At 38.8% G+C, this 23276-nt stretch overlaps 1 protein-coding gene across 9 annotated transcripts in view; it reads right to left on the bottom strand.

Moving 5' to 3' along the window:
• Positions 1–23276, bottom strand: part of ST7 (suppression of tumorigenicity 7) — a 357848-nt gene that overhangs the window by 285409 nt on the left and 49163 nt on the right. The window lies entirely within an intron of this gene.

The following is a 23276-nucleotide window of genomic DNA, read 5'->3' as shown; positions in this document are numbered from 1 at the left end:
TTTGCTGTGTCCCATAAATTTTCTGTTGTATGTTTATTTTCATTGGTTTCCAGGAAGTTTTTAATTTCTTCCTTGATCTTTTGGTAACCCATTCATTGTTTAATAACATGCTATTTAGCCTCCATGTGTTTAAATGTTTTTCCATGTTGTTGTTGTAACTGACTTGTAGTTTCATGGCACTGTGATCTGAAAAGGTGCTTGATGTGATTTCAGTCTTCTTGAACTTGTAGAGACTTAGTTTGTGTCCTAACATATGGTCTAGCTTTCAGAATGTCCCATGTGCACTTGAGCAGAATGTGAATTCTGCAATTTTGGGATGTAATTCTCTGTAGATATTTATTTAATCCATTTGATCTAGTGCATCATTTAGTCTCTTGTTAATTTTTTGTCTAGAGGATCTATCCAGTGATGTCAGTGAGGTGTTGAAGTCCCCTGCTATAATTGTATTGCTGTCAATTTCTCCTTTGAAGTCCTCCAAAAGTTTTTTAATATATTTCGGTGCTCCTATATTGGGTGCATATACATTTACCAAGGTTATATCTTCCTGTTAGATAGATCCTTTCAATATTATGTAGTGGCCTTCTTTATCTCTAGTTATGGTTTTCATTTTGAAGTCAATTTTATCAGATATGAGTTTTGCTACCCCAGCTCTTTTATCCTTTCCATTTGCTTCAATTTTGTTTCCATCCCTTCACTTTCAACCTATATGAGTCTTTTGTTGTGAGGTGAGTCTCTTGTAAACAATATATATATGAATCATGCTTTCTTATCCAATCAACTACTGTGCCCTTTGTTTGGAAGGTTTACTCTATTTACATGTAAGGTGATTATTGGTATGTACTTATTTATTGCCATTTTTGTTTATTGTAGCTATATTTTTCTTCCTATATCTTCTACTAATTACAGCAGTCCTTTTACCATATCTTGCAGTGCTGGTTTGGTGCTATATATTCCCTTAGCCTTTTTTTGTCTAGGAAGCTATTTGACCTTCTATTTTGAATGATAGCTTTGCTGGATAGAGTAGTCTTAGATTCAGATCCTTGTTTTTCATGACCTTGATTACTTCATGCTATTCCCTTATGGCCTGTAGTGTTTCTGTTGAGAAGTCAGCTGATAGCCTTATGGAGGTTCCTTTGTAGGTAACCTGCTGCTTATCTCTTGCTGCCTTTAGATTCTCTCTGTCTTTAATTTTTGGCATTTTAATTATTATGTGTCTTGGTGTGGGCCTCTTTGTGTTTTTCTTAATTGGGGCTCTCTGTGCTTCTTGAACTTGAATGCCTTTTTCCTTCACCAAGTTAGGAAAGTTTTCTGTCACTATTTCTTCAAATATATTCTCTAACCCCTGCTCATTTTCTTCTTCTTCTGAAATTCCTATGATGTGGATGTTGTTAAATTTCATATTGTCCGATAGTTCTCTTAGGCTGTCTTCCTGTTTTCTCTTTTTGGTACTCTGATTGGGCAATTTTTCTACCCTGTCTTCTAATTCACTGATCTGATCCTCAGCCTCCTCTACTCTGCTGGTTATCCCTTCCAATGTGTTATTTCTGCTATGTCATTCTTTATTTACAATTGATTGATTTTCAATGCTTCTATATCTCTATTCATACTGTTGAGCTTCCTCATGATTATTTCCCTGAACACTCCCTCTGATATCTTGCTCAATTCCCTTTCATTTATTTCATTTTCTATCAAATTATCTTGTTCTTTCATTTAGGATTTGTTTCTTTGTTTTACCATTTTGGCTGTCTCAGTGGGTTTTGAAGCCTGCCAAATTTTCCCTGTGGTGTTGGTATTCCACTGATTGTGGCTCTCTCTACTGCATTTGGATGAGTGTGGAAGGACCCATGTTAAAACACCACTGTCAAGTCTTCTCCCAAAAATATTTTTTTACATTAAACACATTAACAACCAAAATTGCCACAGAGCTTTTTATAGAAATTGATAAGCAGCGTATACAGTTTCTATGGACATGAAAAGATCAAGTATAGCCAAAACAATTTTCAAAAAGAACAGACCTGGAGGACTTATACTAACTGATTTCAAAAGTGATCATAAAGGTATAGAAATCAAAACAATGGTACCCATCTAAGGATAAATACACACATCTCTGTAATAAAATAGATCAGAAATATGAGGCCGATTGGTTTTTGACATAGTTGACAATTCAATGGGGGAAAGGATTATCTTTTCAATAAATACTGCTGGCACAACTGAATTTTCATTAAAAAATAAATAAACATGTATCATTACTCTATACTATGTACAAAAATTTATTCCAACTTAATCATAGTACCCAGAAAAGCAAAACATATAATACAGTTGTTAATCTGTAATACTTTAAAAAATTTTTTTAAAAACTATTGCAGGAAAATATAGGGAAAAATTCTTTACAACCTTAGAGTATGCAAAAGTTTCTTACATAAAACACAAATTAAAAAACTGAACTATATCGCCCTGGCCGGTTTGGCTCAGCGGTTAGAGCGTCGGCCTGCGGTCCGGAGAGACCCGGGTTCGGTTCCCGCTAAGGGCACGTACCTTGGTTGCAGTTTGTCCCCAGCCCTGGTTGGGTTGTGTGGGTGGCAACCACTCGATGTGTCGCTTTCACGTCGATGTTTCTCTCTCTCTCTCTCTCTCCCTCTCACTCTATCTGAACAAAATATCGAAAAATGTCCTCGGGTGAGGATAAAAAAAAAAAACTGAACTATATCAACATGAAAAACTTAATATCATGAAGAGAATAAAAGGCTAAAAACTATAAGAAAATACTGTCAATACAGATATCTAACAAAGGACTTCTATCAAAATATATAAGAACTCTCAAAGTTCAATGATGAAAACAATCACCCAGTTTTAAAAACAAGCAATGTATCTAAACAGGCATTTCATCAATGAAGATATACCAATGGCTACAAAGCACATGAAAAGATGTTCAACAACTTTTTCTTTTTTTTTATTACATGGTGTAATTGTATTTTGAAAATTACAGTCTGTATAAATACCAAGAAAATAAATATTGGAAGTTCAAATATTTAAAAAGCTCAGAAACTGTGGACATGACGTTGTTTGGATTCAAATGTTGACAGGAAGAAATTGCATCCATGGCAGTTCATCTGCCTTAATGCTTATACTTTTATTCATTCTTTTTTGTGTTTTTAAATTACAATTTACATGTTCAACATCTTTAGGATAAGAAAAATACAAATTAAAATCACAATATACAAACCACATAACCACTGAATTAGCTAAAGTTATCAAGACTGATAGTACCAAGTGTCGAAGAGGATAAACAGCAACTGTCTCTGATGGGAATACAAAAAAAAGTTTAACCATTTTGGAAAAGAGTTTGGCAGTTAGTTTGTCAACAGTTGCATGTTGAGGTCTTTAACCAAGAGAAATGAAAACATATGTCCACACAGAATAATACATAAATAAATATAGCAGCCTTAAACATCAATGAGCAAATGGCTGAACCAATTATGATATTTTTACTATTAGTAATAAAAAGAAATGAACTACCAACAGCCACCACAACATGGCTAAAACATTATGCTGAACAAAAGAAGTCCTGATCCCATTTACATGAAATTCTAGAGACATAGAGATTGACTGCAAAGTAGCACAAGAGAACTTTTTGGGGGATGTTGGAAATGTGTATCTTGATTATAATGATAATAAAGGTTATACACATGTATATATTTGCCAGTATTCATGAAAATGACTAGAGATCCTTCCAGACCTTCCAGGGAAAAGCCTCCACAAAGAGCCCTCCTAAACCCAAGAGGAGGAAAAACTTGGAGACTCAATTGTAACCAGGGGCCATATGGCTGGTGGCTTCTCCCCGACGGGAGGATCCTCTGGCCTGTGGCCCTCTCAGCTCCATCAGGGCACTCACCTTGGCAAGACTAAACTTTCCAGTCTCATAACCCAGGACTTTTATGTCCTAAACCTCAACAGATGGATAGAATCTGAAATAAGATGCCCTACCTGTGCCCAACTCTCACTCTCGGGAAACAACAGACCTCGGGACCCGAGAATGAGGCACAGCTCCCGGTGACCACTGGGAAATTGACTTTACTGAGGTCACCCCTGGCCAATATAGCTATAAATATCTACTTATTTTCATAGATACCTACTCCGGCTGGACTGAGGCTTTTCCTACCAAGACTGAAACTGCAACCACGGTATCCCGGTTACTCCTCTCTGAGATAGTCCCCCAATTTGGCATCCCTCTAGCTCTGGGTTCCAACAATGGTCCAGTATTCATTGCTCAAACCACAATCTGCTTCTGTACTGCTTGCTTGCACGCATACCCTTAACCCAAATTCCTTAACAGGGCTACGACAACTATATAAGCAACCCACCCCGAGCTAGGGGCTGCTCTCTCCTCTGCATAGGATGGGACAGTCGCCGCGCGGCTAATAAAGCTCTCTTAATTTGAACCCAGTTGGGAGTCTAAGTCTGGTCTGTCTCCTTGGTCTACAACAAATGTACCTTTTAAATGGATAATTTTATCATAAGTACATTGTTCTTTAATAAAGTTATTTAAAGAGCCCTGGCCAGTTTGGCTCAGCAGTTACGGATCAGCCCGTGAACTAAAGGGTCGCGGGTTCAATTCCTGGTCAAAGGCATGTATCTGGGTTGCAGGTTCAATCCACAGCCCAGGGTCATGTGGGAGGCAACCAATCGATGTGTCTCTGTCTCTCTTTCTCTCTCCCTGCCTTCCTTCCACTTTATCTAAAAAAAATCAATGAAAAAATATTCTCAGGTGAGGATCAATGAAGGGGGAAAAAAGAAAGCCCAGTCTGACCTAGCTGGGAGTTTACCTCAGAAATGGTGTCTATTACCCTTATCTGAAAACAAGGGAAAACTGCTCAACGTCAAGGAAAGACTAACAACCTTGGAGCCCTGGGGGAAGACAACCTTTCATAGCCCCCAGCCCACATTCCCCAGCCAACATTACTTCCCCATGCCTGTAATCTGTAACTATTTTACCCACTGTTATTCCTCAGGCCTGTCTGTCATATTCCTTTCAATTCCCCATGCCCAAAATCTGTAACCCTTTTACCCACTGTTATTCCTTTTTTGCCTACCTGCCCTTCCCTGCATAGCTACCCAATATAAGTGACAGGCTATCAAGGGAGTGCACAGCAGATTTTTCAGAGATGACCTGCTGCTCTCCCACACTGCTGCCAATATTGGCATAAATGCTCATATATAATTCAAGTTTGTCTCTACTTAATTGGCTCAAGTAGTGACAGGCAACCCAGACCCATTCGTTGTTCAGTTTCATTTTCTGACAATGCTGATGGGATCATAAGAGGGACTCCTATGGGGTGAGTACCAGGGATCCTGCTTACTGCCTGGACTAGGGGTTCCTGGGGCTGAGGGCTGAATTCTTTTATTCACAGCACTGCCAGGAATTTTCCTGTTTTGAGTCCTAGTCGCAGCCGCAGCAATTCCTGTCATCTCAACTAAAATTGATCAAGTGTTCAACTCTGTAGCTCTGTAACTCTAATTCTGTACCAACAGATGCCTGTTCTCTGTTGCCTCTGGTCTGGTGTGAGCCTAATCATCTCCTGGTTGCAAGTGACCTCTCACAGTCCTTCCCTGGATTCTGAAGCCAAGCCTGATCAGCTTAGGGTCAAGGCACTTGCTCTGCATGGTGCAGGGCATTCTGTCTGGCTATACAAGCAAAAGGGCACGGAAGCCATTAAGCTTCCATTTATCTGTTGTGTGCACTTGAAAATATTGTATATTTGGGTGGTTTTGTTTTTTCTCTTGTGTAACTTTGCCTGTAGTATTGCTTACTTTGTCTAAAGATGGGGATTGGGGGGGGGGGGGGGCGTATCGCCCTGGCCGGTTTGGCTCAGCGGTTAAAGCATCAGCCCACAGACCCGAGAGTCCCGCGTTTGGTTCCCACTAAGGGCATGTACCTCGGTTGCAGTTTGTCCCCGCCCGGGGAGGGGTTGTGTGGGTGACAACCACTCAAAGTGTCTCTCTCATATCAATGTTTCTCTCTCTGTCTTCCTCTCTCCCTCCTGCTGTATCAGAAGATAACTGCAAAAATGTCTTCGAGTGAGGATAACTAAAATAGAGAGAGAGAGAAAGAGAGAGAGAGTTCAGGTTTTAGCTCGACCAGTGTGGGCTCAGTGGATTGTGCACTATCCCATGGACTGAGAGATCTCAGTTCAATTCTCAGTCAGGGCACATACCTGGGTTGCAGGCTCAATCCCCAGTAGGGAACATGCATGAGGCAACCAATCAATGTTTCGCTCACGTCGATGTTTCTATCTCTCTTTCCCTTCCTCTCTCTCTAAAAAATAAATCAAAATATATTTTAGAAAAAAAAATAATTCGCCCTGGCCGGTTTGGTTCAGCAGTTAGAGCGTCAGCCTGCGGTCCAGAGAGACACAGGTTCAGTTCCCACTAAGGGCATGTGCCTCGGTTGCGGTTTGTCCCCGGCCCTGGTTGGGTCGTGTGGGAAGCAGCCACTCTATGTGTCCCTTTCATGACAATGTTTCTCTCTCTCTCTTCCTCTCTCTCCCTCCCACTCTATCTGAACAAAAAAATGGAAAAATGTCCTCGGGTAAGGATGAAAAAAAAAGAATTCTACTCTCACTCCCCATTACAGGTTTTTTTTTTTTTTGTACAGATAGAGTGGGAGGGAGAGAGAGGAAGGGAGAGAGAGAAACATCGACATGAAGGGACACATCGAGTGGCTGCCACCCGCACAACCAACCAGGGCCAGGGACAAACTGCAACCGAGGTACGTGCCCTTAGCAGGAACCGAACCCGGGTCTCTCTGTACCGCAGGCCGACGCTCTAACTGCTGAGCCAAACCGGCCAGGGCTACAGTTTTTTTTTTAATGTGATGAAATTAATCTTTTAAACACTCTAAGTCCTCCTCCTGGTAGCCCAGGAGCTACAGCAGTCCATAGAAGAATAGGGAAATTAACACCACCTGAAAACCCTGTGCAGGCTGTGGAAGCAGCAGGAGCCAGTGCCCCACCTCAATGTGAAGGAAAAAAAAAAACAGTGAGTTTAAATTCAAGCCTCTGGAGGCCTGGAAACTGCTATAGTCCCTGGAACAAGCCTCAGGCCTGATATCCCCACCTGCTTCTTCTCCAGGCTCCTAGAAGCAGCCAAGGACATTAGATAATTAAACAGCTCACTTTTGAGCACTTTAAAGGAATACAGTAATCACCAAGAATCATATGGGTAATTTAAGTTTGTTATCTCTTAAAGTTATTAACATAAAATATGTTTGTTTTTTCCTGGGTTTACAAAAAGGATTAATGTTATCTCTGTTGTACCTCTTAAAAATAAGTGTATTTTCCAATGGGGAGTGCTGTTTCTGAGAGTTACTCCTTCTGGCTAAAATCTCAGGCATTCTTAGGCGATTGAGAATCTTTGTGTGGGGGACCGGAAGGCCAAGACAAGTAGGAAGCATTGAGATGACTTGAAGCTTGGCACACAGCCAGTGTGCTTCAACCCAGTACACAGTATATCTGGAGGTTTATTCCAACTCTACAAACCTCAAAATAAACTAAAATAAACATGGGAAAGTGTGCCTCCAAGGCCAGAAACTCCCAGCCCCCAAGTCCCTCCCATTAACACTCCTGACTTATAGAAATAGAAAGATTCAACTATAAGTGATATCAACTTAAAATGGGCATAATGTAGCTCGTGATGCCTAAATTAATTTTTTTGCATGCAATGTTAGAAAAAGCCAGCTTCAGAATTAAAACAGAATTAAGTAGAAAGCTTATCTTGATTGCAAATTGGAAGCTCCTAGAAGAAGTACAGGTCAATTGCATAGAAAACCAGAAAGGCAGGTTTCAGGCAAGAGGGAAACAGCAATTATACACATTCTTTCCTCAGGAACACTGATGGGTTTGCAAAAAAATTTTATTTACTGTTAAAGAACACAGTGCTAGCTATTCTGACCTAATCCAATTAATGTGCCTGGTTTCTGGGAGCAAGGCAACAGAATTGTTGAATAAGGTCTGCTGCCAAACTATAGAAGAGTCTGTTTCTATTGTAGAAAGCCAAGTCACCTTAAAAAGAATTGTAGAGCCCTGGCCGGTTTGGCTCAGCGGTTAGAGCACTGCCCAGCAGAGAGTCCAGGGTTCGGTTCCCACTAAGGGCGCGTGCCTAAGTTGCAGTTTGTCCCCGGCCCCACCTGGGGTCATGCGGGTGGTGACCCCCCCGCATGTGTGTCTCTCACATGGATGTTTCTCTCTTTCTCCCACTATCTGAAGATAAATGCAAAAAATGTCCTCGGGTGAGGATAATAATAATAATACATGTCTTTAAAAAAAAAGACTGAAAGGATTGTATAAAACAAAAATTGGCCTTACAAAGAGAAAAAAACACAAGCAAGCAGAGGGTTGCTCCAAGGGCATTTCCCCTTCTCCTCACTGCTAGTTTGGGAGAAGTCACAATTATGATAGAAAAGGGAAAACCACTAAGGCCCTGGAGCTAAGGAGCTAGGAGCTATGTTATCTGTTCTTAGCCACACCCAGGCATTGCCTACTCCTTCAGAGTAAAGCTTCTGTACCAATGGCAGGAATATTTAATCAATGTCTTTTTAAAATCAAAACCTGTTTCCCTCAAACTAGGGAATGTTATGGAACAATATGTATTTTTGGTAAGCAAATCTGCCCTAATTCACCTTATAGGGCAAGGTTTCTTTAAATTCAGCCCTGGCTGGTTTGGCTCAGGGGTTAGAGCGTTGGCCTACGGACCAGAGAGACCCGGGTTGGGTTCGGTTCCCGCTAAGGGCGCGTACCTCGGTTGCAGTTTGTCCCGGCCCTGGATGGGGTCATGCGGGTGGCGACCACTCGATGTGTGTCTCTCACATCAATGTTTCTCTCTTTCTCTCTTCCTCTCTCCCTCCCACTCTATCTGAACAAAAAATGGAAAAAATGTTCTCAGGTGAGGATTAAAAAAAAAATTCAATGATGCCCATATATGCTTTTTTCCAGAAGGGTACTATGTATTTAGAACTAAATGAACCAGATACTGAACTGAAGGGGAAAATGATGATATTAAAGGAACTGCCACAGGAGAAAACTAGAGTCTGATTAAATGATTGCTAAGCATCTTTTTCTTCATTATTAACTTCCTTAAGAACCTCAGGGATATCTTAACAGAGATTCTCCCTTCCCTTCAAAACGTGGCTGCTCTTTCTCTTTCTCTCTCTCTCTCTCTCTCTCTCTCTCTCTCTCTCTCCTAGGCCTCTTAAAGCACAAGGGCTTTGCAGAACATGAAAGACAGGGAAGCTCACTAGCTGACTACTGGAGACCAGAGCTATAGGATGAGAGTTCTCCATTCCAGGTGACAAAGGTACTAGGCACCCCTTGTACGGATAGATATGATAGAGGAGATCCCCAGTAAGGCTAGCTAAAGCTGGAGATCATTAAGTGAGGGATGCCTCACTTGAACAGATGTCTGCAGAATTGGAGCACCATGTATCTGCATGTAGGGGTGCCAGGTATCTGCAGGATTGGGACCCCAGATATCTGCACATAAGGGCTCTCTGCCTAGTGTCCACAAGATTGAGACACCAAGTGCCTACATGATCTGAGATACGGGGTGCCTGTTAGATGCCTTCATGATGGCTCTTATAGCACAGACTAGCAGGGACACCTCTCTCAGCTTGGAACATTTCTGTCTCTCCGTAGATGGGGAACCAGTGCACTGTACCTCACCATAACCCTTTGGGATGCATACTCGCCAAATGGTAGAAATTTGACCCTGAGTCCCTCAAGTTTCTTTTGCAACATAGCCTGGCTTTACTATAAAGTGGGCAATGGAGAGGTTTGGCCAGTTAATGGCACCATTAACTTTAATACTATCTTGTAGCTAGGACCTGTTTTGCCATGCCCAAGGGAAATAGTCAGAGGTGCCATATATCTAAAAGCCTCTATAGCTCTCAGAGGTGACCCTAAGCTATGTGCTTTCTTTAAACTAGACAAATGTACTCAAATAAAAGGAAACATTTCAAAAATTGGTGAATGGATTTGTCAGTCCCTTGCCAACATGTGGGTGGCAGCCTGGTCCCTGAGATATTAAAAATGACTGTCCTTGTTTTATACATGAAATATTCATAGGGCCAGAGGTGTGGCTCCAGAAACAATTTGAGCCCACCAAATCCTTTTACCTTCCCCAAACCTCCCCTATTCATCTCAAAAGGCTTATAGATAATTAGCTTTATTAAACCAAAGTCCCAGGACCCTGGAATTCCAAATACCACCTAGTCTTCACCTAGAGCTCTTCTCTGGGACATTTTTTCTTAATGCAAATATTTGGGAGATGATTCTTATCAAAAGGGGAAAACCCTAGCCATCTGAGCAGATCACTTTCATTTATTTCAGTCATTTTTCTAACTTAGTGAATTTTGATAAAAGTTATTGAATATCTAGATATTTTGAAATAACATAAAATATGGAAACACTGATTGCTAGACAAGTCAAATTTGCCTGCTTTTGGCTTTTTTTTTAAATATTTTTCCCTTTTTTATTTTATTTATTTATTTATTTATTTATTTATTTTGAGAGAGAGAGGAAGGGAGAGGGAGAGCGATAGAAACATCAATGAGAGAGAACACTGACTGGCAATCTCCTGCATCCCCCCACTGGGGATTGAGCCCACAACCTAGACATGTGCCCTGACCAGGAATTGAACCAGCGACTTCTTGGTGCATGGGTTGACGCTCAACCAGCGAGGCACACCAGCCAGGCTGCTTTTGGCTTTTTATTGCAGAAAGTCTGTAAAGTAGATTTGGAGCTGCTGAGGTAACATCTTGTGCTTTGTTGAAGGTGTGTTTCTTAAAAGTTAGAGTGTGTTTAAAATGTGTTCCTAAACATCAATCTAAAAATTGCTGGTTGTTTACTCTTTTGGTTATCATGGAAAATTGAGGTTTCTAAAAGTTACAAGTTCAAATTAAGTTGATTGTTTAGTCTTCATGTATATGGTCTTTATGTGATATGTGTTTGTGTATTATATGTGGTATGTTTTCTGGCTTTGGATGGCATTACTAAGGGATAATATTTTATTGGCCTAAAGAGATTAAATACTTACATAGGTTAAGCAGAATACTGTGGTCTAGACAAAATATTTGATATTAAAACTGGCTTAAATTTAACCAATGTTTTAGAGTTATTACAATAAAATATGTGTTTACTTAAATTTACTGTTTACGTCATAATCTTTTGGCTAAATATATTTAACAACCTTCCCAAAGTTTAATTTTAAAAGACTTTTTTTTAAACAAATAAATGACTTTGAGTTATTCCTATGGGCCTAGAATACCTCAAGGATTTATTCTTTCTCCTAAGTTTTTTGTTGTTGTTGTTGTTACCTAATTAGGCCTATTTGATATGCTTGAAAGATTATAGGAGAAGCTTTGCCAAACCAAATTATATTACCTATGTTCTGTTTGTATACTAATTTTTTATTATAATGGATGTTCTAGATATTTCAGTCTGCTATAGAACGGAACTTGCAAAATTCAGAGGCAAGTTCAAACAGGAAACCCTCAGGGGCAACAGGTATCCTGTCAGTGACACTGGGCAAATCAAAAGTGATGGATCCCTATGGGAGGCATCTGGCAATGGTAGTCCAGGTATTTGTAATCCACACATTAGGGTGTTTATGAATTGTTTATAGTGCTCAGTGCACACTTCTAATGAGCCATGTGCAGTGTTTTAAAATCTTGAATATTTGTTTTTTATATATTGAAATTATATATTATTTACCAAGAAATTATCTTGTAATGTTATATCTTACAGAAAAGCAAAGTTCTTTATCAATTGTATTATAATCAAATCTATAACCATGTCATTTTAAATTTCTCTTTTATCATTTACTCTAAAGCATTTGCAAAGATATTACATCTTCTGAAAGATCCATGGAAAGGACTCTGACTTATTTTAAATCACAAATCTCTGAGAATAAATTTTCAGATAATCCCCTTGAACAGGATGGAAATTACTAGAACTCTAGGGAAAATCTGAATTTATGGAAGTACTGACAAGAAAAATCAGGAAAAACAGAATTTGATTATGGGACTGCATAAACTGAAAAATTGTAGTTTTATACTTCTTTTAAGTATTGCTGATTTTTAATCTTTTTGTTTTCCAGACATAAGGAAACTTGTTTTTCTTAAAGCAATTTAGTAAACTGTATTTTCAAAAGCAATATTGAGGCATTTATATTTTTCTCCCTCTGAAATTTGGAAACTCTTAATGAGTGAATACTATTACATTTAAGGCAATATGTTTATTCCAATAGGTATCTGATTTCTTCATAACAGGACACATGAATCCAGTTTCAAATTGTGGTTTTATTAACCAAGGCTCTGACTGGAATGTCATGTCTGAGAGACATGCCAGGATTCTGGATGTCACCAGAAAACTTTAAGGAAAAAAGGCTGACTTTGAAGCCAAAAAAGCCCCTTGGAGATATGTCCTGGGGTACCTTGCTTAGTCATGTGGTTCACAGCAATCTTTCCAGGTAAGGATCAAAGGCTGCTTTCCTGAAAGATGGCAAAAAGGAACATCAGCATCTTTGGGAAACTCAAAGCTTTGAGGACAGGAACCAAATCCACAGGTAATCCAGGCACTGCCTGATGGCAATTGTGGCTTTAGCTTCTCTGCCCTAAGGGTTTGACTACTGACTGCTCACTAGAGCGCAATCTAAAAATTCCTTATGGATGAGCAACGTTCCAACAAAATAAATTAGAAAAAGCCTATGTCATCAATTTGGTCTATTGATACTCTTATGTTTATGCAAATAACCAAGCCAGACTAGTACTAGACTTAATACAGTCTCTGTAACAGGATGGTACACTTAGGGAGAGAAAAATTATGTCTCAATGAAAACCACAATACCCATTCATGGGTACTGAACTCCAGTACAGTTAAATGTCTTCAAAGTTTTGTTCTAAACTGTGTCTGTGTATGCCACACATGCCTCAGCACCTGATGACATCACCAGAGATGTTCTAACTGCAGACAATCTACTGGATTGTCACTGTGTGATTTCATTCCAGCAGAAGCTTTACAGCTGGAAAACTTCTCAATTGGTCTATGATGTACTGTATACATTAACCTTTTAGTTTTGTGTTCTGTTTTATAGAATGTATGCCTATGTCCCTGTTTACCTAATTGCTTACTCACACAGTATAGGCCTCACAGAAGTTATCTGCATCACTGTCTTCTGAAATGAGAGATTCAACATTTTGGACTTATGAAAAAGTCAATGAAACATGGATGGTCTATCAGCTTCACTTAAAAACTGCTTTCCCCTTTGGCTCCCCTCTTCTTTTGTCAGGCAGGGAGAATCTCAGGATTCCACATCCCCATTAGCAGGAGGCAATTACAGGAGAGACCCGATGCCCCTTTCCTTAAAGGAATTCAGAGCCAAAATCCATAAGGGGAAAATATAATAGGCCAAGAATACAGTTCAACAAGACACTTTCCATTTAAAACTAATCTCATAGATATGAGATGGTAAAATCAACAGGAGGGAATGTAAGGGGTGGGAGAGAATAATAGACTAATAGAGAACTAATCATAGTGGGGTACTGGGTACTAAACATAGTTATAAGAAATGTTAAACATCCTTGCTCCGTTAATCGTGATTGCTTTGTTTTGATTAAAGAAAGCTCATTATAACCTGGCTGAGAGTTGTATGCCCTGGGAGTTTGCATGAAAAATGCTTTCAATTCTCCTTATCGGAGAAAAAGAAAAAATTGCTCAACATCATGGAAAGACTAACAAAGTTGGAGCCCTGGAGGCAGAAAACCCTCCCTGGCCTGCATTCCCAGCCTACATTACTTCCCAATGTCTATAATATGTAACCATTTTACCCACTGTTATTCCTCATACCTGTAATCTGTAATGGTTTTACCTACTGTTGTTCCTCATGTCTGTAGTCTGTAACGGGTTTACCCATTGCTATCCCTTTTTTGCCTACCTGCCCTTCCCCACATAAGCGACCCTAGCGAGGGAGTGCAGAGAAGATTTTTCAGGGATGACCCGCTGCTCTCACTGCCAATATTGGAATAAACACTCACATACAATTCAACCTTGTCTCTGCTTAATGGGCTCAAGTTGTGACAGGCAGCCTGGACCCATTCACAGTCCCGTTTTAGTAAAACTGTGTTTTCCAGAGCATTTTCTCAATCCTTTGAGATTTTGCTTCCCAGCAATCATTGTCTGTTTGGCTCAGATAAACTCATAAAAATTATTACAGGTTTGGAAATTTCTTACATTGATATTTATACACATTCCAATCAAGCTCACAATGCTCCAAAATGTGCTAATAAACCTGAAATCTTAACAGTCATAAATTCTCACAGAGCAATGGAAAATAATTTTTCTAATTCCTGAAATTACATCAAGATTGGTAAAGAAACAAATCAGTTTTTATGCTATGAATAAACTGGTGATTAGAATACCTCATTATTTTTACATAATAATCTCAAAATAGGATATGTGAGCTTAGATGAGACATAATCGAGTTGTCGGTATACAATAAAGTAGCAGTTTACCTCTAACATATTTGGACTTAGTAATAAAAATCCATATACCATCATGTTTGTATCACCTGCTCCTACCTCAAAGGGTAACAGGTAAGAGTTATTCTGTTCATCAGTTTGTTTTGTTCATTATATTCTACAAATAAGTGAGATCATGTGATATTTGTATTTCTCTGATTGGCTTATTTTGCTTAGATACAGACTGACAAACCTCAGAATGGGGTGGGGATAAACCACAGAACTTATATGAATGTATGGGTAACCAATGTACATCCCCATCTGGGGATGGCATGGGGGGGGGGGCGGATCGGGAGGAGGGTATCAATGAGGGGAAAAGGAGAAACATCTGTAACAAAATTAAATTAATAATAAGAAAAGTTATTCACCGACATGTTTCTGATATTTGCCTAGACATTTTAATTAAACTCAGTATTAACCCCCTATAAAGCCCATACATCATACTACTTCCTTAAGCCACAGCAGGTTCAAATTTAAGAAGGAATGCTTAGTGTATGTTAGGTACCCTGCTATACTCTGGGGATATGTCTCCAATTTCATTTACGAGATCAGTGGGGTCTTGAATTATAAACCCATTGATATTACTGAAAACCACAATATAACACAGAATAGTGTGTTTATTTCACAGCTAAACAAATATTACTGAAACATTTAAGAGTCCTAGCTTTTTTAATTCAGTGAGTGTTTGCAAGTTTATTTAAATATTTATGTGACAATCACTCACACTAATGTGGAAAACACATGCACAGATACAGTGTTTTAGGTGGAAACATTTCTACCTTTGGTGGCTTAAGCCAATCCTACAAGAGTGCTGTGACCAATCAGTGATGCCTCTCACAGAGGCAACTAGTAGTGAGAAATACACTGGGTACTTGCCAACCCTGACTCATTTCATCCTGTTTCATGCAGTCTCCCTCCTTCAGATCACCTACTGCATCCATTCAAAGATTCCCATGATGGAATTTCCACTGAGCCTTAGGATTCCACACTTCCCTGGTAGAATATGGTAGAGACATAATTTGAATTCAGGCAACTGAGCAGCTGAGTATCTGTACGTAGCCACAGCATCTGGCATGTGGTTGCTGCCATTTTTACATGTGTTAAACTACATCTTTGTCTTTTAGTTCATAATTATCTGAATCCAGTGAAACTCTATGAAGAAAATATTACAATTTATTAATCTAGCACAGCAAATGTGACCACATTACAGGACTTTTAAATAATTCAAAACATGCATGTTTTCTAATTAAAAACACATTAACAAGCATGTTAATGAATGCTTTAAACTTACTAGAAAAAAAGGATATCAATGCTCTTTGAAAAACAAGTTAAAAAATAACCATATGACCCTGGCCAGTTTGGCTCAGCAGAAAGAGCGTCAGCCTGCGGACCAATGGGTCACAGGTTGGATTCCAGTCAAGGGCACGTACCTCGGATGCAGTTCTCCCCGGCCCTGGTCGGGGTTGTGTGGAAGGCAACCAGTCGATGTGTTCCTCTCACGTCAATGTCTCTCTCTCTCTCCCTCCCTTCCACTCTATCTGAAGATAAATAGAAAAATATCCTTGGGTGAGGATTTAAAAATAAATAAATAACCATGTGTTTCACAGTCTTGTATTCCATGTGGTCTTGCATTAAATGTTTAATAGTATTTGCACATAATTTAATGGAGTGATTATTATTAATGTTAAAAATACACATTATCAGCCCTGACCGGTTTGGCTCAGCGGTTGGAGCATTGGCCTGCAGATCAGAGAGTCCTGGATTCGGTTCCCGCTAGGGGCACATACCAAAAAAAAAAAATTAAAAAATATACATTATCAGTTACTTTTCTGACTCAGAATCCATAACAAGAATCCTATTCACATCCTGTGTAACTCTATGGGGATTCTATGGGGAAAATTTACATATATGGTAGTTTTTCCCCAGGAACTCCCCATAGTTTATACAGGATATGAATCTGCTCCATTGTGACAATGAAAACAAATCACTGAAAATGCATGTGTAATTTCTGCCGAACAAACTACAGACTAACAATTAGGAAAACCAATACTGAAGTGAAATAAATAATCTGAGAATTTAAAACTACCCACTGGGTATTATTATTCTATTTCTAGACTAACAGAATAAGTACATAAACATCCAGAAGAAAATAAATTTCCTATCTGATTTAGTTTAAAATAATGTCTTGATACTAAAAATTATGATGCCAACTATTAACAGGCAAGAAACCCAAAAGAAACTTCACATAACAACTTATACTGACAGAATAAAAGATGATAGAGTAAGACAAGTCAAAAATGTTATGTGTGCTTTTCCTTCCCAGGCTCCTGTATGACCATGTCCCAACATAAATCTCTATGATCTAAATTATTTTTCCATATTTGTGACTTTAGCAATCTAGTATTCTACTCAACTAAAGTCATGTAATATATATATATTTTTTACAGTCAGTGCTCTGAATGCAGACCTCAACGTAAATTTTTGTGTGTATACTTACATATTTGTTTTTAATTTTTTTTAATTGATTTTAGAGAGAGAGGAAGAGAGATGAGAGAAACATCATCTACTGTTTGCCTCCTGTAGAGCCCCTGCTGGGGATCGAGCCCAAAACCCAGGCATGTGCCATGACCAGGAATTGAACCAGCAACCTATTGGTCCATGGGTCAACACTCAACCACTGAGCCACACTGGCTGAGCTACACTTGTATATTTTGTATTTTTGCTTTAAGTAACATAAAAGCATTTAAAATCCAACACAGCTAAATACTAACAGCCAGATTAAAGTTGTAGAAAAAAATGGCTGTTCCTAAATTACCTAGTTTCACATGAAACTAATAAAGGGAAAAACAAAATATAGTACTAACATGTCAACACATAACAAGCAAAAACAGCAGTCACTGATACAATTATTTAATAAGAACTAGGGCTTATATTGAGAAGCTGTCCAATTTGTGAATAGCCATTTTTGAATGACCATGGTTACTATTAACATCTCAAATGATTCACATAAATTACACTAACACAACAGAACTAAATTTAATCTTATGTATTACGAGTTCTCAAAATGGCCGTGAAATGCACATAAAAAGGGAGTGTGACTAATTTACTTCTCTATGAAAGAGAGGCCTCGTTAACTATTCAGTTTCTTGGTGACCTAATGTTGCTGGAGTATATTCATCTGACTATCTCCCTTACAATGGCTCAAAATTTGAGATAATCATTTTGTTCCTGGAAAGATGGTACTACCACACTCACTACTAAAACTGAAAGGCTGTCCGTTTTCAACTCATTTATCAGTAATGAAAATAAAGGGCAACAGTGGACCTATTGCTGCCCATCAAAGACAAATCACATGTACCCCAAATCCTTTCCAGCATCTGGCTACCTACCAAAGGTGATGTGGGCATCCAGAGAATAAAAGAGACTTGTGGGCCAACCACACCAGAGCTAAAGAGACCTGACAACCTAATACATGTGTCCCCATTAGCATCAAGCTCACTAAACATTTCTACTTTGCTGGTACTTTGGTGATTTCTTTCTCTCTTTCACAGATGCATTAGATTTTTTTTTTTTAATTTATTACTACTATAACAAATATTTGGGGGCAAGGATTAAATGACACTATTTGCCCCAGGGGCACCCTGTTTCTCAAACTATAAGGTGTTGGCCCTGGCCGGTTTGGCTCAGTGGTTAGAGTGTCAGCCTGTAGGCCAAAGAATCACAGGTTCAATTCCAGTCAAGGGCATGTACCTTGGCTGTGGTTTGGTCCCTGGACCTGGTCAGGGTTGTATGGGAGGCAACCAGTCAATGTGTCTCTCTCACACTGATATCTCTCTCTCTCTCTCTCTCTCTCTCTCTCTCTCTCTCTCTCTCTCTCCCCCCCCCTCCCCTCCCTCCCTCCCTTCCTCCCTCCCACTCTATCTGAAGATAAATAAAAATATCCTGGGGTGAGCATAAAAATAAAGTGTGTGTGTGTGTGTGTGTGTGTGTGTGTGTGTATGGTGTTGTTCTCTTCACTGAACAAATAAAGCAGGTGCTTTAGCAGACACATTAATGTGTTAGACCAGGACACAATTCCCACCAGAGTACATCTTAAATGGTACCCTCGAGCCTTGAAAAATTAAACATGGGAGAAGAGAAAGGAGGAGAACTGGGCCAGATAAATGCTAACTGAATAGCTGGTCATTGTACTTGAAGTATTTACTCTTCAGAGAATAACTGGCTCTATTTGGAAGGACGACAGCAATGCATAACCAATTTATCTTACTCCATGAAAGATTAAATTTTTCTCTCCCTTTATAAAATTTTAAGAAGACATAAAGTTTTTGTGGAATTCAATTTATTGATTATAAAATATTATTAAATCAAATTAGGTATCTAAAATATGCATGTTAATGACTCTCCTCAACAAAATTTTACTGATAGTACTTTCTTCTTAAACATAAATTATTCTCACCACAGAACTAAAATTTCATTTCCTCAAAGCAGATAAAGAGCAAACATACTACTCCCAATTTTAGACATGGGAAATTTCAATAAAGGAAATTACTCTGTGAAATACATCAAGATGGTAACAGAGTTACAGAAGCCACACTTCCTGCTTTATAATGATTTATCTACACATAAGATAGAATATTTCCATTTCAAAGTGGGCCAAAATAGATTGTGGACAAACTATACAACTATGGGAGATTCAGATCCATTAACTCAGGAAAAATAGCACTGTTGGAAATAGTCACTAAAGTGATATCAGAAGATATTTATTAAAATGACGTCAGATAGCCCTGGCCTGTGCGGCTCAGTTGGTTGGGCATCGTATTGTGCACCAAAAGGTTGCTAGCTCGATACCTGGTCAAGGCATATGCCTAGGTTGCCAGCTCAATCCTCAGTAGGGGGTGTGCAGGAGGCAGCTGATGTATGTTTTCCTCTCACATTGATGTTTCTCTCTCAAGCTCCCCCTCTCCCTTTCTCTCTCTCTAAAAATCAATTAAAAAAAAATTTTAGCCCTGGCCACTGAGCAGTGGTTAGAGCATCAGCCTTCGGACTAAAGGGTCTAAGATTCAATCCCAGTCAAGGGCAAGTACCTGGGTTGCAGGTTCGAACCCTGGCCCCGGGTGGGGTCGTGCAGGAGACAACAGATTGATGTCTCTTTCTTACATCAATGTTTCTTCCCCCCCGCCCCCCATCTAAAAATCCTCAGGAGAAGATTAACAACAGCAACAAAATTTTTTAATGATGTCTGACAGGGCGTTTATTTATTATTATTATTATTTTTTTAATCTTCACCTGAGGACATGCTTAGAGAGAGGAAGGGAGAGAGAGAAATATCAATGTGAGAGAGAAACATCAATTGGTTGCCTTCCGTGTATGCCCCAACTAGGGATCGAACCCACAGTCCAAGTATATGCCCTGACCAGGAATTGAACCAGCAACTTTCTGTGCACAGGACAACACTCAACCAACTGAGCCACCCCAGCTGGGATGACAGAGCATTTATTAATTCTGTTGCCATAACCATGTAAGTCTTTAACTTTGAAGAACAAGGGTCTACTCTTCCAGGAAAATTTTTTGGTCATTTTATAAGCTGTGTGGCAGGGGTGGAGGGAAGGGACATTTTGGTAATAAAATCAAGCATACTATTTCAGTGAGACAGAACATGTTATAATGTGATACCCAGGCTACAGCAAATTCCTGACCTCCAAGGTCTAAAACATAAAGTCAACTTAATCTATCCAGTATTTGAAAATGAAGACATTGACATTTCCTTCTCTTATAAGCAAAGAGTAAGTAGGAGAGAAAGAAAATTTAAAAGAGCCAGTTACACACAACTCGATGGCAACAGAAATCAGAATAATGAATACCTTTTGCTGAGAAGTAATGCTGACTGGGAAGTCACCCCAAGTAAATTTTCTGAAGTAACAGAAATGTTCTGTATCTTTATCTGAGTAGTGGTTCCATTAGGTAAACACAGCTGAAAAATCGCTGACCTGCACACTTTGACTTATGCATTTTATTTTATGTAAACCATACTTCAATTTAAAAAGTAAAAGCATCTAATAAAGTACTGCAACCCAAATCAAGGGTAAGAATCATGAAATCAGAATATTAGGAAAAAACTGACCTTTTGAGGATCTAGCACAGCAGGATTTATTATAAAGTATTTCTTATAAAAATTTAGTAAAATTATCCCAGATGGCTTGGAAGAGCCTTTCTGAACTAATTAGAGCTAAAATACAAACAAACAAACAAAAATCTTGTACGACAGTATTCCGTCTTCTGAACTATATTCTGTCTTTTCAGTAATCTAGTAGCTATGGAGACCAAAAGCAACCAGAAGTTTTCCACATAGTACATTGTCATATTATCAAAAGATCAGGTTTGATAATCAAGAAAGGCTTGGTAAACCTAGCCAGACTACAGTCCTCAGTCCAAGAACCCGAAGACCCCCACACTGAGTTTCAGTTTCCATTTTCAGCTACACAAATAATAAGCCATTTTATTTTCTTTTAGTAGCTAACTATTTCTGTCCATACCTAGGTTCCTACATAAACAAAATTCCATGACTGAAATGAAACTGGAAGTTCTCTGCCTCTCAATAATCTATTTATATTCCTTGAATAACAATGAAGAGGACCAAAAGTTTGCCTTTTGGCATACTGATTTTTAAACTGGTTATTAAGAAACAAAAGAACATTTGACCCTCCTCCCTTTCCTGCCTAAGAGATTCAGAGGGAAAGAGACCTATTCCAGGAAGGAAATCCTAGGATGTTCGCCTTAGCAGCCGAATTTGAACTGAGTATGGTGGATGATGGTGCTTCCAACAGGGGCCTGTTTACTGGATTACCCTGTGTCTCATTGTTTCTGGGTTGCCTAGCAAAAAATTACCTGCTGTGTGTGTCAGCCCTTCATCAATTACCTGTAAATCACCCATTCTCACTTTTGAAATCTAAGATCCCAACCCCTCCCCCAACAATTTTTCTTCTTTGTCCAAAATGTCATATATAACCAATTTTACCTCACTGTCTCTGGAATTTTCATGCTTATGTGAATTCCACATGAGCATGTGTTAATATTTTATTTTCTCCTGTTTCTCTGCCTCTGTTAATTAGCCCAGCCAAAATAACCTAGAAGGTAGGAGAAAAAGTATTATATATATTTTAGCCCCACTCCCAACCATAATTCTAAATGTACCATTAAGTAAATTCAAAAACTATTTTTAAATTATTAGAAAATATATTGTCACATGCTGAATGAGACATTCCCTCTCATTGTTAATGCATCATGACCTTGATTAGGCAATATGGTAATTTCAGAAATGGGAAGCTACCATGTGAAACAGCAAAAATAATCAACCCTTTAAAAAAGCCAGTCAAAAAAAAAAAGCCAGTCAAGAAACAAAAAAAATTGAGGATCATTAGCTCTCTTGAAATATGAATATTCCAGAATAATCATCAGATGTGCACAAATAGTCAGTCACACTGCTCACCTGAGATCAGAAAGAAAAGGTCAAATTACAAATTCATAAGAAATGTGTTTCTTACATTTCTGCCCTAGCCCCCTATTCCTCTCAAAGATACAGTGTCTTGTCAGTTTTTAATGTTCTAGGCCAACAGGTTGAGTCCCTTTAAAAATTCTTAACTGTCTCCTTTGCTAATTTATATATATATATATATATATATATATATATATATATATATCACCACATATTCTGCACTGACAAGTTATATTATTCTACAACCAATATTAAATAATCCTCGAATTATTTAGGTTGGTCATTATTTTATAAATAACCCATTTTAGCTATCTACAGTGCTGTCCAGCCCAGCCCATTGGTCAGGGCCTACTTCTGTACCAAAACAATTTCATTGCATAAGTTTTAAAACAGATACGATGCTGCTGGACTGTGATGCTAGCCAGCATATCAAAATCGAAGCCACTATGCAAATTTAAAAATCCATCTTCAAAAATAAAGTACGTTTCTTATCCTTTTTTAACCCACATTAAATGTCTATTCCTATGTTTTTATAAAAATATGAAGAAAACCCTGGTCAGTGTGGCTCAGTTGGTTGGGCGTCATCCTGTGCACCGAAAGGTTGCTGGTTTGACTCCTTGTCAGGGCACATGCCCATTTGAAGGCTTGATCCCCAGTGGGGGTTGTGCAGGAGGCAGCCAATCAATGTTACCCTCTCACATTGATGTTTCTCTCTCTCCCTCTCCCTTCCTCTCTCTCTAAAAATCAGTAAAGTATTAAAAAAATAATTTTAATAAGCCAATAAATTATTTTTTAATATGGAGGAAGAGGTTATAATCATATCTCTTTATCCATTTAGATTAAAAAATAATGTAAGCCCTTCTGCCCTTTCTAATAAACACTATCATCACTGATCCTCTCCCAGTATCTCTTTTAAGGTTTAAGGACCTTTATAGAACCCACAACAATAGATCAATGACAGACTTGATCCTACCAATTAACACATTCTAGGAAGGCTGCCTAGATTCCTCTGTTCCTCCCTCCCTCCTGAAGGTCTGGTTTTAACCTCACTGACATCCCCAGCCTTCAGGATCAATAACCCAGTTAAGGGACAGTCCCTTCCCTCAGACCAATTCCCTTGTAATTACAACAAAAACACAAAGGCTGTTAATGACCTAAGGCAAAGTGATACGCACTCCAAGCCAATGAAACCATGGGAGCAAGCAGATTTCTAAACAG

This window comes from Molossus molossus, unplaced genomic scaffold (genome assembly GCF_014108415.1).
Source record: "Molossus molossus isolate mMolMol1 unplaced genomic scaffold, mMolMol1.p scaffold_m16_p_7, whole genome shotgun sequence".
In the NCBI taxonomy this organism is placed as follows: domain Eukaryota; kingdom Metazoa; phylum Chordata; class Mammalia; order Chiroptera; family Molossidae; genus Molossus; species Molossus molossus.
The sequence above is the reverse complement of the archived record's forward strand: the minus strand, read 5'-3'. Positions and strand labels throughout refer to the sequence as shown.